We start from the raw sequence: 16,405 nt of genomic DNA, 5'->3' as shown, positions 1-16,405 counted from the left end.
TTTCAGACAAAAAAAAACTGAGAGAATTCACCAGAAGACACCCCACCACACAATACATACAAACACAAAACTAAGGAAAGTCCTTCAGACAGAAGGAAATTCATCTGATAGAAGCATGATTACTCAGGAAGAAATGAAAAGCACCAAAAAAAAAAGAGTTAATATGTGGATTAATCTAAATTATTATTGAACATATAAAACAGTAATGTCTTATGGGGTTTAAAATATAGAGAATTAAAACACATGATAAAACCTCAGAAGGCAAGAAAGAGGCAAAAGATTAGAATTGTAAATAGTTTGCATTGACAGGGAAATGGTTAAAGTATTAATTTAGGGAATGTGCTAAAAAAAAAGATTCAAAATTACATACACACACACACGCACAAAGCATGCACAAAGCACTCAACTATGCAAAGACAGGTATTGAAAAAAATACTACAAGGGAGTACGCCATCATTTAAAATATAGAACTTTATTAGATATACAATGGAATGATGGCTGGTTTTCATCTTCTTTACACTTTTCAGCATTTTCAGCAGGGCAGATTTTTCCTCAATATTTTGCTTCATATAAAACTATTATATTTTTTATACTTGAGGAAGGGGACAGTAGCCTTCATCTTCTCATAAAGATTCAAAAAGAACAAACTGCTGAAAACTGGATAAAGACTCTATAACCCTGCAGCTAATTAATAACATGTATTGTTATAAGTCAAGAATAATATTTGTTTGCCATACAGACCAGATACCTACTATATCCTGCACCCTGACCAAGAAACCACTCCATGTTTAGTGGGCGAGAAGAAGCACTCAAGTGTTCTTTCAGTAAGCATGGGGAAATTCTAACTTGGCAGAAAGTATCACTTTTGATAATAATTTAGGTCATTTACATAGTCTTTCCACAACAGAAATCCAAAGATCTTGCTAAATTAACAAGCAACAGTCATCATGCAAGAGGCACTGATACTCCACCTTGCAGCAACAAAAAATGGAGTTTCTGAGAAATAACACATATTGTTTAGAGAGCAATCGATACTACACAAGAATTATCATTTTTTGAAATATAATAATATTGGGGCTGACGAAGTAATGTGAGTACTCTCATGCTAGTAGAGCAAATGAAAATTAATAAAAACTTTCTGAAGAACAATTAGAAAAAATGCCCATTCTCTTTAACATAATAATTCCACTTTCTAGGAATTTTTCCTAAAAAAATAATCTGAGACATGCTCAAAGAATTAAGTACAAGGATAGTCATCAAAGCATTATTTATGGTAGTCAAAAATTATAGATAAGCTCAATTTCCAATAATAGGGACTAGCTAAATAAATTAGGGGACCCAGTGTCTCATACACAATAGGCACTCCATAAATACAGTTGAAAGCAGAATTCATACAGGAGGATACTAAGCAACATTTAAGGAAAAAAGTTTCCAAAGAATATTTAATGAGTAAGATACTAAAGCACATTCAGAATAGCCCCAATCCTATTTTTAAACCATAATAATAATAGCTAACATTCATTGAGACCTTACCAGACACAGCCCTAAGTATTTTACATGTATTATCTCATTTCACCTCACCCAGCCCTAGTACTCCCAGTGAGTGAAGGATCCTGCATCCAAACCCAGGCAGCTTGACTCCTCATCACCAGAATATACTAACTAGAAAAAACCCTGTTAGGAAATATATTGAAATATCAACAGAGGTAGAATTCAAGACAATTGTTTTTGCTTCATTATACCTGTCAATATTTTCTAAATTTAATATAATCACCATGTATTTTTGGTACTCTGCCTCTCAAAAAAATAAAACTTTTTAAATCTAGCTTCAAAGGCTTTTCCTTTTGCTTTCAAAAAAACATTTTTTTAAAGAGCTACTTTCATTTACCATTTACACAATTTCAGTGAAAAAAGCTTGGTCAGGTCTAACAAAACATAGAATCATGTCTTTTCCAGGCCTTAAAAGCAGGAGAAAACTGTAAATTTGAGTTATGACATTCTGAACAGGGAAAGGAGATGGGCCAAGAGTCCGCTCCACAGACTACAGACATTACCATTTCACAACACACATTACCTTCTGGCTTATGAGGTAAGGATTTTTACATACATTCTGCCAGTTAATCTTCCAAATAACCTGGCCAGATGTGATCATCTCAGGAAACTAAGGCTTAAATATCTTCTAACCATGCAGCGCAGGCACCAAGTTCCCCCTAAATAACATGGTACAATCAGGGCAGACTGGAGAAGATGTTCAGATCAAAACAGTTCTGGGTGTGAACAGCAGAGAACTGTGTGACCCCCACACATCATGCCCAAAGCTCTGCTATGGCTTTGGAATCTAACCCTGGCAGAGATTCACCCCTTTGGAAAATGATTATCTAAAGAGAAAAGAATACGGCTTTCTATTTCTCAAAGCAGTTTTGCATCATGCATCTCATTTGACTCTCAAAATAAATCTTTTCAGTCAGTAAGGCAAAGGTATTGAGGATAAGGGAAATGAGGCTCTGAGAGTTGGAATGTTGCCCAAAGATACCCCCACAGGGTCGGTGTGGTGCCCCTTCCACCATATTATGAGTCACATTTCTGAACAAAATGCAGGCCCCATTATCTGGTAAGGCTAAACAGGGGGGCAGACTAAAGAAGTGGGAAAAGCAGCTGCTGGCACAGTCACCCAGCCCTGGGCTCCTGGGCTTGAATCCCTACTCTGCAATTTCCTAGCCAGGCAATCTTGGGCAAGCTTCTTAATCTCTCTGTGCCTCAGTTTCCTCACTGTATGAGGGGGGATAACAGTGCCCTCCGCATAGTGTTGCTGTGAGAAGTAAACGAAGTAATATCCATTAAATGAGTAGGTAGCTGTTATATTTTTAAATGCAGTCTGTACCCAAAAAGTATACAATGTGAGGGTACGATAGCCAGAGCACATTGCCTTTCCTTCCCAAAGAAAAAAAAATCCTCTTACGCATCTCTGAATTCAGCAACCCCAGTTCTTCTTAACTACTTCAAAGAGACTAGCTTGATCTTGGTTACTTCCCAGGCTCCTTTTCAAAACTCTCTACAAGCTTGTTAAACTTAAGCCTCCAAGAGTGGCCTCGGAGAAGGACCTGGCATGTGCTGAAGAAGACAGCAGGCTGAAACTCCAGCCTTTGTATTCTGTGCTTCTGCTCAGATTAGATCCTAAGGGCTTAGACATGAGATGACATGGAGTAAGACCTGAAGGGTAATGAACAGGGGAGCACAGGGCAGGAAGGGGGGAGCAGAGGGCAGCCCACCAACAAAGTAGAGAGTTGGGGAGTTGAGGGATCCAGAAGACATAAAAGGGAATTCTTTTGGTGGCCCCCTTCAGAAACTAAAAACGACACCCAAAATGGAGAAAGAAATGGTAGGAGGGCCTGACTTGGAGAGATGGTGACGCTACTCCTTCATCATCACTGCCAGGGTCCCCAGGGAAGATCTTTGCAGGAAGGGAGTGGGAGTGAACTACATGAGGGGCAAGGGAGGGCAAAGTTCTGCAGCAGCATTACCTAACAAGACTCTGCAATGACGAGAATGTTCTATCTCTGCACTGTCCAATATGATAGCCAACACAGTTACTGAGTACTTGACATGTGGCTAGTGCAACAGGAGAACTGAATTTTTAATTTTACTTAACATTTTTTGCTAATTAAAGTGTAAACGGCCATGTGTGGTTAGTGGCACTATACTGGGCAGCATACTACATTGTATGCTGTACATGACGGAAAACGAAGGTGGACAGGTAAGCCTTGAAGGTGGACAGGGTGCTTAAGTAAGGCCAGGCGCCATGGAGTTTCTTATATTCGCCATGCTATCTGCTGCTCCCTTCCCCCCAGCCTACCTGGCAAGCCCCCACTGAACCCGCACGACCCCTCCCCTCCCACGTATCACCTAAGTCGGAAGACTTCTGTGGCTGCTCTAGACAGTATCCTAGCTACTACTTCTGAAATTTTGTCTTTTTCCAGGCAGGTATCACTGTGGATCATATTTATATGTTCCTACAACAGTTCTCCATTAGACCTGAGTGCCTGGCCTTCTTTGTCCCGACATTTCCAGTCACTGGCACCATCCTGGCATGTGGCAGTCACTCAGTAAATGCTTGATGAACAAATCATCAGCAAAGTCACCTAGGCTGGTGGGGATGGGAGGACTAAGACCCTAAACTTGAACTTCCTTAGAATGACAGCTCCAACCCGGAGCTTGGGGAAAGGGTCTTTAAAACATCTTGAACATTCTATGCATAACTGTTGAAGCAGGCCTCATGGGTGGCTCTAGATATTTTGCCCAGGGTTCTTACTATCTAGAGGCATGTACAGAGTATGACTAGCAAATTTTTAAAGGCAGCAGAGCCTAAGGAGCAGGAACAGCCTATGGAGTTAGTCCTGGGTTTGGATATCAGTTCTGTGACCTTAAGCATGCTGCAAAAATGCCCTGAGCCTCAATTTCCTCAACTGTAAAGTGGGCATAATACCTTAAAACTGTGAGGATTAAATGACTAAAGCACTCAGCACAAGGCCAGGCACACAGTAGGCTGTCTATAAATAGTAGCTACTACTACTAACGCGATTTGGAACCCTAATTCTGAGATACCCCTTGGTACATGCAAATTCCTGAACTGCTAAGTAGGCTCTTGTGCTCTCTGGGAGGCAAGGAATATAATCCAATCTCTGACTCATAATGTGTTGCCAAAATTCTCCTTGAGTTCCCAAGAGAAAATTTATTTTAATTCCTTCTAACTTTAAAAATTAAACAGTCCTTAAAGCACTTTAGGGTGGCAGAGCTGTAGAAGACCACAAAATCCAACAAGAAGCTTTAAAAAGGTTACAAACTGATTGAAGAAAGAAAGGAAAAGGCAGCTGGAGGGGGTTAGAAGAAGGGGGTGGGGACAATCCCCTGAGTTTCTGCTATTATTGAATACCCCAACTCTCAAAGCAGCCCGGGCACCCCCTCAGCCACCTCCTCCTCCACGTGGGCTAAGCTCTGTTAATAAGAAAGAGGAGCTCTGCCTACATTACCACAATAATGATTTCCCAGTTGCATTTTTCACATGCCTGCCGCTTTATCATAGCAGAAGTAGACATATATTTTCAATAAATCCCTTCTCTTCTTCCCCCTCCCCAACTCCAGCTCTCCCAGTAAATGTTGTTCCCTCCGTGCCCTCCCCCAATGCAATCCCAACCCTCCAGCACAATGAGTTCCACTAATCAAAACAGAAAGAAAAAGAAAAAATGGAAAAATCACAGCTGCTGAAAAACAGCATTCACTACAACCCTCCACATTTTTTTTCTGCAGGCAGCATTTACTTCTTCAAGGGCATATCATCCCCCCCCACACCCCACCCCATCAGAAATCTTACATAGAGTTGCTCAAAGGGGAAGGAGGAGGGGGCGGGTGAAGAAATCTAATATTCACTCTCTTTCCTATTTTGACTAAGCCAGCACAGACAGAAATATAGATAAGGCCTTGAATAACTGATTTACCAAAATGTCACTTATTAAGAGGGATGGGGGATGGGGCATTATTTGCATTCAAGAGCTCAGCTAAACCACCCCAGAGAAAGGCTGCAAGGCCACGGAAGGCAGGGGGGAAAGGAAACACTTCTTCAGTCCGGACTCCTTTAGCAGCTGCAAGACCTGGCCCTAGTGGCAAGAGACGCCTGGATTTTCTCCCTCTAGTAAGAAGCAACAGGGAGAAAACTGGAGGTAAAACAAACAAACAAACAACAACAACGAAATAACTAATTCTTAAACAGATAAGCACGTACACAGCACTAACTATGTGCCAGGCTCTGTGCTAGGTGCTGGGGGTACAAAACTGAGTTCTGTCCTCCCCAGTCTCCCAGTCCTGAAGGCTTGCAAGACTCTCTCAGTGGTAGGTGTGACAACAGCAGCCCAACGAGCCAAGGGCTGCAGGGGCCCAAGTACATCCCCCTGTAGGCCCACCCACAGCCAGGCCCACAGAGCACTCAGGAAAGACTTAAGGAACGCGCATGTGTCTGCACAGTGAAGCCGCTGGAATTCCACATTGCTTCTAAAGAAGCGGAGACTCTTCAAAATGAAAGAGGCCCCTAAACTTCCTTACCTACTTGTGGCTCCCCCTGAAAACCCTGGGCTCGCATGTATTCACCCGATTAAAAGAGAAAAGCGCACAAGCCCCAATACTTCAGAATCAGCCTCATTATTGGCATCCTTGAGTTGAACTTTAGGGAGTTTGATATTTCCTACTGTGATGACAACAGAGGGAACTCAAAAGACCCTCCTATTCAGACTCCTTGGGCATCAATCCCGTCTTTTTTTCTTTTGCTTTTTCTTCAAGGTAGTAAACTACCCAGGGCCAGTTATGTCAAAAGCCAGAGGCTGGAGGCTAATGGTGTCACCATCTAGAAATTACCATGGGGCTGCCCATGTCCCTCCACTGAAGGCCCCACAGAAGGGATGGGGTTGAGAGGAGGAGGCTGATGGAGAAGAGCTGCCTGATTTGCTAAAGTCAAGTCTTGGCTTAATTACAAGACAGCCTTAAAGCTCTAGTGACGGTGCCAGACAACACGCGTTTTCAAAAAATGTAATGCCCAAAACATACATAAATCATCTGAGTATTTTCAACTAAGGTCATTGGGATTGTAAACACAAAATTCCCAGATGATCTTGGTTTCCAAGATGTTTTGCATATATTCTGTACTACATACTTATTTAATAAGGTACAGCATATCTAATTGAAAGTGCAAAAAATTTAGATAACTTACAAATTCTGGCATTAAATCAGGGCTTTGGATGCCAACGGGATGTGTGAATCAGGGTTAACTGTTTTTTGTTGTTGTTTTTTTTTAATTTTTTTTCAGTTCTACTTCTCAAGTCTCAGTTTCCTCACCTGTAAAATGAGAGTAATATCATCTCCTAGGGTCGTTGGAAGGTATAAATAATTAAGAGACCTTGGAACTGTAAAATGCTAGGTTGACATTAGTTATTTCAAAGACAGCATCCGTTTCCTCTCTCTCTGATATTTTGTTGATTATTTTCCCCTCTCTATAAAACCGAATTGATATCAGTTCCACTGATCTTTCAAAACTAACAACTTATATTTATCATACAAATACAGGAAAAAAATCTCATTATCCATGAGTATGTCAAAACCTCACTAACTGCTGAATCTGGGTGACAAGTCTAAGGGAGTTCATTATGCTAGTCTCTTCTTTTGTGTATGCTTAAAGTTTCTTTATAACAGAAAGTATAATAAATAATAAATAAATCAAGCCTCCCCATCTAGGCAGAGACCAGGGGTCCAATTAGTGAAAAGCACAGGATGCTTTTTGACAGAGGAAATGACGTCCCAGCACACGCAGAAGACCAAGGGCCAACAACTGCTTTTAGATAGATTTAGCTTTATAGACCAGTCCCCATTTGCAAAACAAATGCTGAGTACAAATGGACACTATGAAATCTATGGGAGCAGCCAGGTTTCTTGGGTGGGTTCAAGGTTTCCCTGCACCCAAGTTCACAAGTTATTCAGGATGGTGGGCAGGGGGTGGGGGGGAGCAAGTCCTTTTGGCCCTTTGGGTGGGCAGGTCTCAAATTCTGATTTCTGGAATCAGAGTTTGAACCTATACTGACTGGCATTTCACAGCCAGCATTTCTGATGCCAGCCTTTTGACGGCAAAAGCAGTTTCACCTGAAGGACCATAGAGACCTTGAAATTCCCAAATGGAAAGTGGCTACAAGGAGGGAATGAGAGTGGGAGAAGACATGGTCAACAGAGTGTTTATAGAAGCTCTGGGAAACTAAGGATGTTTTTCATTGGTTGCCAGGTTTTCTATCTGAAAAGGGATCTGACTGAAGATCAATTGACCTCGCTGCAGTGTACAATGCCTCTTACAGTTTACATAGCACTTCCACTTCATTATCGACTCCACCCTCACAACAGCTCTGAGAGGAGAGGTGACAGATGGCACCGCCCTCATCTCACAGACACGTGGAGACAGGCTGGAAGGCTGACTCGTCCAGAGCAGAACTGACCCCAGCCAGGGCCTTCCCACTCTCCTCTCCCAGAGCCTCTCAACCCACCCACCTCTCACGCAGACCTCAAGGCTGGGGACCACCACGGCAGCAATCTGTGGGATATTTCTGTGCAAGGCCGCAGGAAAGACAGGCAACCCTTTGCCAGTTTTTTCTTGGAGCTTCTAGCTCCAAACATATGACAGTCCCCATCTACTTTTGAAAAGGGCTGGAAAAAAAAATCACAGAAGTCCTTTTCTAATCATAGTTTTCAAATAAATCTAATCTGAGGTCCAAATCACTTAAACTGAAGACTCTTTTCCCCCAAGTGAAAGAATCTGCTCTTTCCTCTGTGCCTGGTAATGCAGTCAAATGTTCAGAAAGATGCAGTACAATTTCTGATGCAATCTTAACCCTTGCAGTCTCTGGCTGGTGTCATCCTGAGCCCAAGCCCCTTCCCAAGAAGGATACAGCCTCAGCCTGGAGAGGCAGAGCTTCTCACAGCCCCAGAGCTCCCTCACCTTCCCACTCACCTGCATCTTCACTCTTCTCAGTCCTTCCTCCTGTTGTGGAGGAACGGAAGACCAGGCCCTCCCCTCAGACCTTCTTAAGGGCTTTGGCTCAACTGACCCAATCCATTTCTCTCTCTTCAGCACACCAATACCCACCCCACCCCACCCCCCAAAAAACCACATTTTTCTTTACACACATGTCCTTCTGGCTCCTACTCTATTTCTCTGCCCCCTTTCATAGTCAAACTTTCTCCCAAGATGTCTATATAGCTATTCCCAGTTCTCACCTCCCATTTCCCTCCCAACCCTGCCCAATTTTGCTCCTACCCAATCCATCACTCCTCCAAAACCACTCTTCACAGTCACCAACGGCTTCCACTTTGCCAAATCCAGCAGTGACTTTCTGTCCTTAGCTTATCAACCTCAACCTCATGAAATAGTTGGCACATTACATCCCACCTCCTCACTTTACAGTGCCGTTCCCTGTCTCTCTCCATCGCTCTCTCTCTCTCCTCCGTAGGGGAGCTCATCCAGCCCTGGCTTTAAATGCCACCTCCATGCTGATGGCTCCCACATTTTTATCTCTTGCCTGACTGGCCCTCTGGCGCTGGGCTGCGTATCAGACTGCCCACTTGACCTCTCCACTCTGAGGGTGTCACAGGCATCTCACACTTAGCCCAAGTTGAAGTATCTCAATTCTGCCCCCCTCCCTCTTCCAATCTTCCCCATCTCAGCGAATAGTACCACCACCTACCCAACTGCTCAAGCCACAAACCTCAACGTCATCCTAGCCTCCTTCCTGCCCTCTCCAAATCCCTCTGCAAGCCCCGCCCACTCCACCTCTAACATGGGTTTCACACGCTCCACCTCCTCTCCATTCGCCTTCTGCTGCCTCATCATCCAACATGCTCGAACCACCTCTTTACTGTGTTCCCCAGTTCTACCCCTGCCCCTCTCCACTCCATTCTCTGCCAATGCCAGCCCCTTTGAACATGAGTTAGAGCATGTCGGTTCCCCTGCTTGACTTTCAATGGCTTCCCACTACGTCAAGTAAGACCCGAATCTTACCAAGGCCCACAAAGCCCTGCACATCATCTCATGCTGCCCTCTCTCTCCTTATCTACTACCCCTTACCTCTTTTTAGTTTCCCCAAAAGCCAAACTGCTACTGCAAAGGCTCTCCTACTCTGGGGGAATCTCTGTCTTCACCTGTCCCCAATCCTCAGAAAGGCCTTTCCAGGTCACTCTAGCTAAGAAAGCCCAGATCACTGCTCCTTCTGGTTATCCTCACAGCATTTATCACATTTTGTAATGTATATATATGTATTTTTTTACATGTCTGTTTCCCCTCTGGATGATAAGCTAGGGGGTGGGGAGTGATATGGGGGCAGAGAGGGGGAGGTGATAATTATCAATATATTCCCAGAGCCTAATACAGGGCCTGGCAAATAGTAGGTGCTCAATAAGTAACTGCTGAATGTACGAACAACTAAAACCAGGATGACTTATAGCACAAAAATGCCTGTCGCCTTGTTCTACGAGCCCAGAGTTATCACTGCCATTTAGACCTACAGGTTCTTTTCCACCCTTTCTCTGCTGCTCCCCCCCAAAAAAAAATTTTAATGTTGCTGAACGAACTACACAGCATAATCTATCCCTTCCCCAGCCGGTTGTCTTCCATGAGGAAAAAGCAAAAATCATCTGCTCCTCAATTAACCAGAAGACCCTATAAGCAGCTACCCTGAAAACTTAAAAATTCTTAGAAAATACCACAGAGGCTTTTTAACATTTATTTTCTTTAACCCAGAAGATAAAATAGAGAGAGTCATAGGATCAAGTTCATGTTACTAAGACTATATTATTCCTTAAAAAAACTACAGCACCCTAGTTGAAAAGCATGCCAGTAACTGGAATCCAGCTACTCTTGTCTCCCCCTCCCCACAAAAGAATCACTCTGTTTCAGTTTCCCCTTTATTCCATTGGTTCCCCTCCAACATGCAAATTCAGAAATACCATGAATCCGCAAGATCTCAGCTGATTCCAGTCCTCCTCTCCTCCTTCAACCACAGCTTTAAGAGGTCAGAAATAAAATGAGCTGAATTCCACTGTCTTTAATGCAGGACAATCTGCACACATGTACTGCCTGGGGTCCAAGCCAGTTAACTAGACTCTTACTTTTCGTATCAATGTTCAAAGTCAATATTAAACATCAAGAGGATTTCCCAAAAGATGCCCATGGTGAAATATATAGTACCCCAGAAGTGACAGTAAGACATCATTATTAGGATCACTATTGCTAATATACAGCCAAATCCCAATTACCCATGTGAGTTCTCCACACAAGGGGTAAAGCCACACTGGGCTTTCAGTCTCCAACTTATGCTGCTACCTGGGAATAACAGCTCAGTTAATCTGAGATTGACCAAGCATAATTAGACAGGTGAACCATAAGGCTGGAGGGGAAACTTCCAAGAAACTGAATTATTTTTGGTACCTGGGATTACTATGCCCCATTGTCTATTAGCAATATAATTGGAAATCAACCCTCACTTTGTTCCCCCAGGACCTGGTCAGACTTTCCTAAGTATTTCCTTGCGTTTTGACAACCAAGATTACTAGGCCGCTCAAGAGTCCTCTTTGGTACACCAAGGTACAAATCCACTCTCTCCATGAGAAGATAAAAACAGAAGTTAATCAGCTCACTCAAGTCCGTGAAGCAATTTGGCGGTTGGCCCAGGAAGAGACTATCAAGACCTCTTGAGACCTCTCTCCACCAGACCTTAAGAGTCACAAATTTCAGAGCTGGAAGGAACTCGAGGATCAAACCATACATTTTTAAGATAATAATATCTGAAGCCCAGAAATGGCTAGAAATTGGTACCCTCTCCTTGTCTTTCTTTCCGATTACACATTTCCCCCTGCCTTGAGCATCAAACTACCTTAAAAGTTCTTTGTGACTTTGCAAATACTGTCCCAGCTTGAGCCAACTACTGACTGAAAGACAATTTTAGCACTTCATGATTAACCAACTTTACGGAGAATTCTTTTACTTTCCAATAAACCAATGCTTTCAGTTATTATGACCAATCCGCCCATCAAAGGAGAAAAAGAACATTATTAATAAGCTTTGTTTTTGTGATGATACATTTTATTATATAAACAGCAAAGAACACTACAGTCTGTCCCCTATTATATAATTAAAGCTCTAAACTCAACAAAAACCACAGGTCCAAATGGGTTACAGGAGACAAAACTGAGTACTTTCCACATGGTTCACAGAACAACTGTTTTCACAGCAAGCTCACAAAAATGCTATGTGATACTAACACATGCCTGCTATGTGGAAGCCTGCTTACCAAGCTGTGAAAAGATCCATGTTTACTATGAAACCTGCAAAATTAATCTTCTCAACGCCTATAAAGCAGAAGGGAAACACTCCTTTTGAGACGTCAAGCTGGCTTCTAAACAATCCTTTGGCAAAAATGGACATGCCTAATAAGGCAGGTCTCCAAGAGGTGTGTCATTCTGGGTATCAATTCTTATAAGTCAAATCCTGACAATCACCACAATGTTTTAAAAAGAGCAAATTATGATTCATGGGCCTTTAAACCTTTATTACCACAAGAACATTCTCAACAGCAGAGAAAAAAAAAAGCTACTGTGCCTTGATTAATGGCAAAGCAAGACAAATGAAATAAATCACATAAGCATAAGGGAAAAAAAAACAAAATGACTGTTCTTGGTTTGGAGGTTAGGTATTTAAATAATTCCACTACTCTGGGATAAACACACACAAAGATTCTCTTTACCCTCCCAGCATATATACCAAGCAGACTCAGATTTTCAGCCGGTAAAAATAAGAGCTAATTTTTTTTAACTAATGCCTAGGTTAGGAACATTTGATAAGTGACAATAATATTTAATTTCCAACTAATTCAACTTTCAAAAACTGCCAAATATCAAATCCTCAATCTGGGAATCTGATGACAGGAAGGGGAAAAAAAGAAAAAAAAGCATATATATCAGTACCATGTAGAGAGCTTTTTTAAACCCATTTTTCCCGAAGCTAGAATTGAGCCTGTCTAGAGAACCTCAAAAAGCTTAACCAACTTTAGTTGACCCCACCGCCTTGTACTTACTCTCTGTCCCTACCAAACATCTCTGGTGCTAAAATTATCCTGGCAAAGTTAAAACTCCCTTACAGTCAAGGGTGGGTACCTGACAGGCTGGACCTACAATTCATTTGCAGAAATCCATAGACTGAGGACCAGGAACACAGAGGCAAGAAGAGGCAACGACTAGCTAGTTAATTAGTTAAGTGGTGAGTACTCCTGCTGGTTATCCTTGCAGGGTCATCCAAGCCACATTTTCCATCACCAGACTCCTTTCTTGAAAGGGTAAATGATGCTGAAGGTTGGCACCAACTGGAACAACTTAAAACTCCTTTTTCAAAGCTCTCCTCCGAGGCCTGCTGAAAAGTCACCTGGACCGGTTTTCAGGGGGGCATTTTTAAAAGAACTCTTCGGTTATCCCTCAATCCGGCATTCTTAAGCACAACTTCACAAGCACAGCCCATGCCACGCTGTTAGCAACCCGCTTCGAGACGTCCACTTGCCAAAGCTGTGTCTAGTCTAGAGAGCTTCCACAAAGCTGGCTCAAACAGCCCAGTCGCAGGCATGCGGAGGATCCAGAAGGCCTTTTCTTTTTTAACCTAAGGGCGGCAGGCGCACCCGCCCCAGTCCAGGGATGGCCAGAGATTGCCAGCCAGGTGCTCCCAGCGTCCGCCGGTGAGTTGGTGTTCTTGTTTTGTTTTCTTAATACCTATTTCCCCAGACCACGAGTAGTAACTTCTCAGTCTCCCAAACTAAAGTTGAGGAGTGAAGGAGCAGGTTTACCCCCTCCACACACTCCATTTCTCCCATCTGGGTGGCCACACTAACTCCTGGAGGGTACCCAAACCCCACAGAGCCTGCAGGCGCATATACATACACATATGCATCATGTCAAAAACCCCAAAAGGCACATCCCCAGGGTCCTGTGGTTTCTTAGCTGGAAGAATGAAGGCTTTATAACATCGCAACCATCAATTGCAAGCCCCAACACCACCACCCTTCCAGCCGGGGCTACCAATTAAAGCGCCCACCTCACCCATCCCCCTTTGCGGGGATGCTGTGCATCCCGGAGAGAGAAGAAGGAAGGAGGGAAGCAGGGAGAGGGCCCCACTTACATACTGAAAGTAAAGAACGGGGGTGGGGGTGGTTTCCTTCTCCGTCCCCCACTACTCCTTCCCCACCCCCCGTCTTCTCACGGAGCATCCTCCAACTAATTTTTTAAAAATGAAAGTTAATAAGATTCTTGCCTACCTTGGCTGTCTCTGCAACAAGTGCATGGGCAATCCGAGAAGATCGGTCTCTGCTTGGGGGGTGGGGTGGGGGGCGAGCAGAGCTGATGGAGTAATTTCAATATTAATTTATGTCAGAGCCGCCACCTCGCAGCACTACTCATTTACAGTACTGCCCTCAGCCTGTAAACAAATATCGCTCCGCCAGGAAACATACTCCCCAGATGGAAGCCCCTCTCCCCATCAGGGAACCTGGCTCCTCGCCCCCGCCCCCCACCCAACAGCGTGCTCCCCCACCCCCACCCCCCGTAGGAAGCTCCCAGCTTCCGAAGCATCAACCCACCACCTCCGCCACCACCCCAGCAAGAAACTTACTCGGTCCTTCTACGCCTCCACCCTCCCTTCAGGAAATCTACTCTCCATATGCATTCAGCCTCCCCGCAGGAAATCTGCTCCCCCCTCCCCCCTCCTATATACATGCACCCCTCCCTCTCCTCCTCCCCACGCGCCCTCCCCGGCCAGAAACTTACAAGCAAAAAAAGCGTGCAGGCTCTCCTGATCCTGGAAACTTATTCCCAGATATAGCGCCCGCCAGCCCCCTTTTCCCGGCCCTGCTCCCTTTCCTGTTCTCCGCCGCAAGCAACTCCAAACTCCGCATCCAGCCACTCTCCCTCCCTGGTGGAAATTTGCAGCGCCGGGCTGCGCGCGTGCACCCACCCTCCCCTTCAGGAAACTTACTCCCCATCTGCATGCACCGCCTCTCAGCCATCGCTTAGAGGGAAGGGGGTGTGCTGGGGCGACAGAAATACATATGTATCTCTCGCCCCTCCCCCGGCCGCAGCCCACTCGGGGCCGAGCCGCGGCAAGCTGGCCTTACCTTTTGCATTGCTTCCCACCCGCGTCCCCCTTCCTTAACCCTCTTATCCGCTCCCCGCTCCCCCCTTTACACCCATTACCCACCCCTAGCAACCGTTCCCAAGCTCCTCTCTGCCTTTTTTTTTTTTTTAATCCAGGATGCAAATTCCTCCCCTGTCAGCAAATCGACTGTCAAATTATTTTCTTGCAAAAGGAGAAAGGCGGGGTGGGGGGGAGTAGAAGCAAAGTGGAGGGGGGGAGAGCGTGGAGGGAGGGCAGGAGAGGGATAGAAGAGGGGAGAGATATCCCTCCGCAGAGCTGGTCTGGCTGCGGGCGGGGAAGCAGGAAGTAAGGTGTCCAGCGCCGCGGCTGGCCGGCCCTCCGCCGCGGCCCCCGCCCGCGCCTCCTGCCCCCCAGGGCGCCACGCTCTGGCAGGCGCGGGCCGCCCCGTGCATTGTTCGCGGTCTTCCCGGTGGTGCGCGGCCGACTTTATTTGTGTGCTCTGCATGTGCGTGAGGTTGCACCTTTTGTAGGCTGGCGAATCTCAGAACGAGGATGGGGCAGGGGGCGCGGGCCCCGCTGCAGCCTCGCGTGGGACCTGTCAGCCGACCCCGGCGTGTGGACTCTCTGGCAAGGCCGGAAAATCGAGGTCCGGGAGAAAGCGGCGTGGCCGGGAAGCTACCCCTTAGACCCGGACCAGTGCAGGATTGCTTCCTGCGTAGCCGTCCCGGTTATTGTAACGCGCTTTGCAATTTAACGATTGGGGTTTGGGTTTCTTTGGTTTTTTTCTTTAGGAGGTTTCAACGATGCCGAGGCCTAAGCGGGCTGCGGGGAGACAGTCCACGCCCACCCCCATCGCGCCCTGGCCTTAGTGGGTCTGGAAAAGGGGCTGGGGCTCCAGGGAAGGGGCTGGAGGTTCGCGAAGCGCGCGGCTCCATTCCTCCGCCCCGATGGGGGCAGGGAGGGAGTGCTAAAGACGACGCTGGAAATGCAGCCCTTTGGGGAGGGGTCTTCATCCCCGCTCAGCGGGCCGGGAAGGGAGGTTGCCTAGGAGAGGGGCCGGGACCGGGGCGGGGAGGGGAGAGTGGGAGAACGAGTGCCGCCGCGGCCCGCGCTCACCTCCCCGCCCGCCCCCCCCGTAACGCGCCATGACTGTGGAACGTGGTGCCGGGGAGGAGGGACGGCCGCCGGGGGCCGCCCGGGGCTGCTCAGCATTGGTGCGGAAACCCGAGCCGGGAGTCGCTCGCTCGCGCTGTCTCCTCCTCTGCGGGGGAAACCGCTGCACCCAAACCGAGAGCGGCTGCGAGCAGGGGGCAGGGCATGGGCTGAAAGCCGAGCCAAGGGTTCAAACCTCGGTGGCGGCGCCAAGAGGCGCCGGCCCTGGGGACGAGAGAGAGGACAGCCCCCGAGGTCCCGCGAAGGCGCTGTCGCCAGTCCGTCCAAGTGCGGAGGCACCTAGCCCGGGACCCCAGCATTTCCGGGCTTCTTTCTTAGTCGAGGAAACGCGAACCAAAAATGGTTCGACTAAAAAGACCACCTCGAACAGGATTCGAGGCATCTCATGGAGTGCACGCTAGACAGCGAGTATTGCACAAGAGAAACTTAAGCCATGCCCCCCCCCCCCTTTTTTAGGTGGGGAAAATCGTTGCATCCCTTCTCAAAAGTCTCGCGCGGGTAAATAAGCTTCTTCCGCTACTC

The 16,405-nt window shown here is 46.2% G+C and overlaps 1 protein-coding gene across 11 annotated transcripts in view; it reads right to left on the bottom strand.

Moving 5' to 3' along the window:
* Positions 1-14,550, bottom strand: part of TRERF1 (transcriptional regulating factor 1) — a 205,209-nt gene extending 190,659 nt beyond the window's left edge. For 9 of the 11 annotated variants that reach the window (XM_037842425.1, XM_037842424.1, XM_037842430.1 and 6 more), the window contains exons 1-2: positions 14,383-14,550; positions 13,875-13,956 (exon numbers count right to left, since the gene is read on the bottom strand). The gene's annotated coding sequence lies outside the window, so the exon portion shown is untranslated. The remainder of the gene's footprint in view (positions 1-13,874; positions 13,957-14,382) is intronic. The other 2 variants (XM_037842426.1, XM_037842427.1) reach the window with 1 other exon arrangement.
* Between the last annotated feature and the right edge of the window lie 1,855 nt (positions 14,551-16,405).

The sequence above is a fragment of the Choloepus didactylus genome, chromosome 7, assembly GCF_015220235.1.
Source record: "Choloepus didactylus isolate mChoDid1 chromosome 7, mChoDid1.pri, whole genome shotgun sequence".
Lineage (NCBI taxonomy): Eukaryota > Metazoa > Chordata > Mammalia > Pilosa > Megalonychidae > Choloepus > Choloepus didactylus.
Note: the sequence above shows the minus strand (reverse complement) of the source record. Positions and strands in the feature narration are given on the sequence as shown.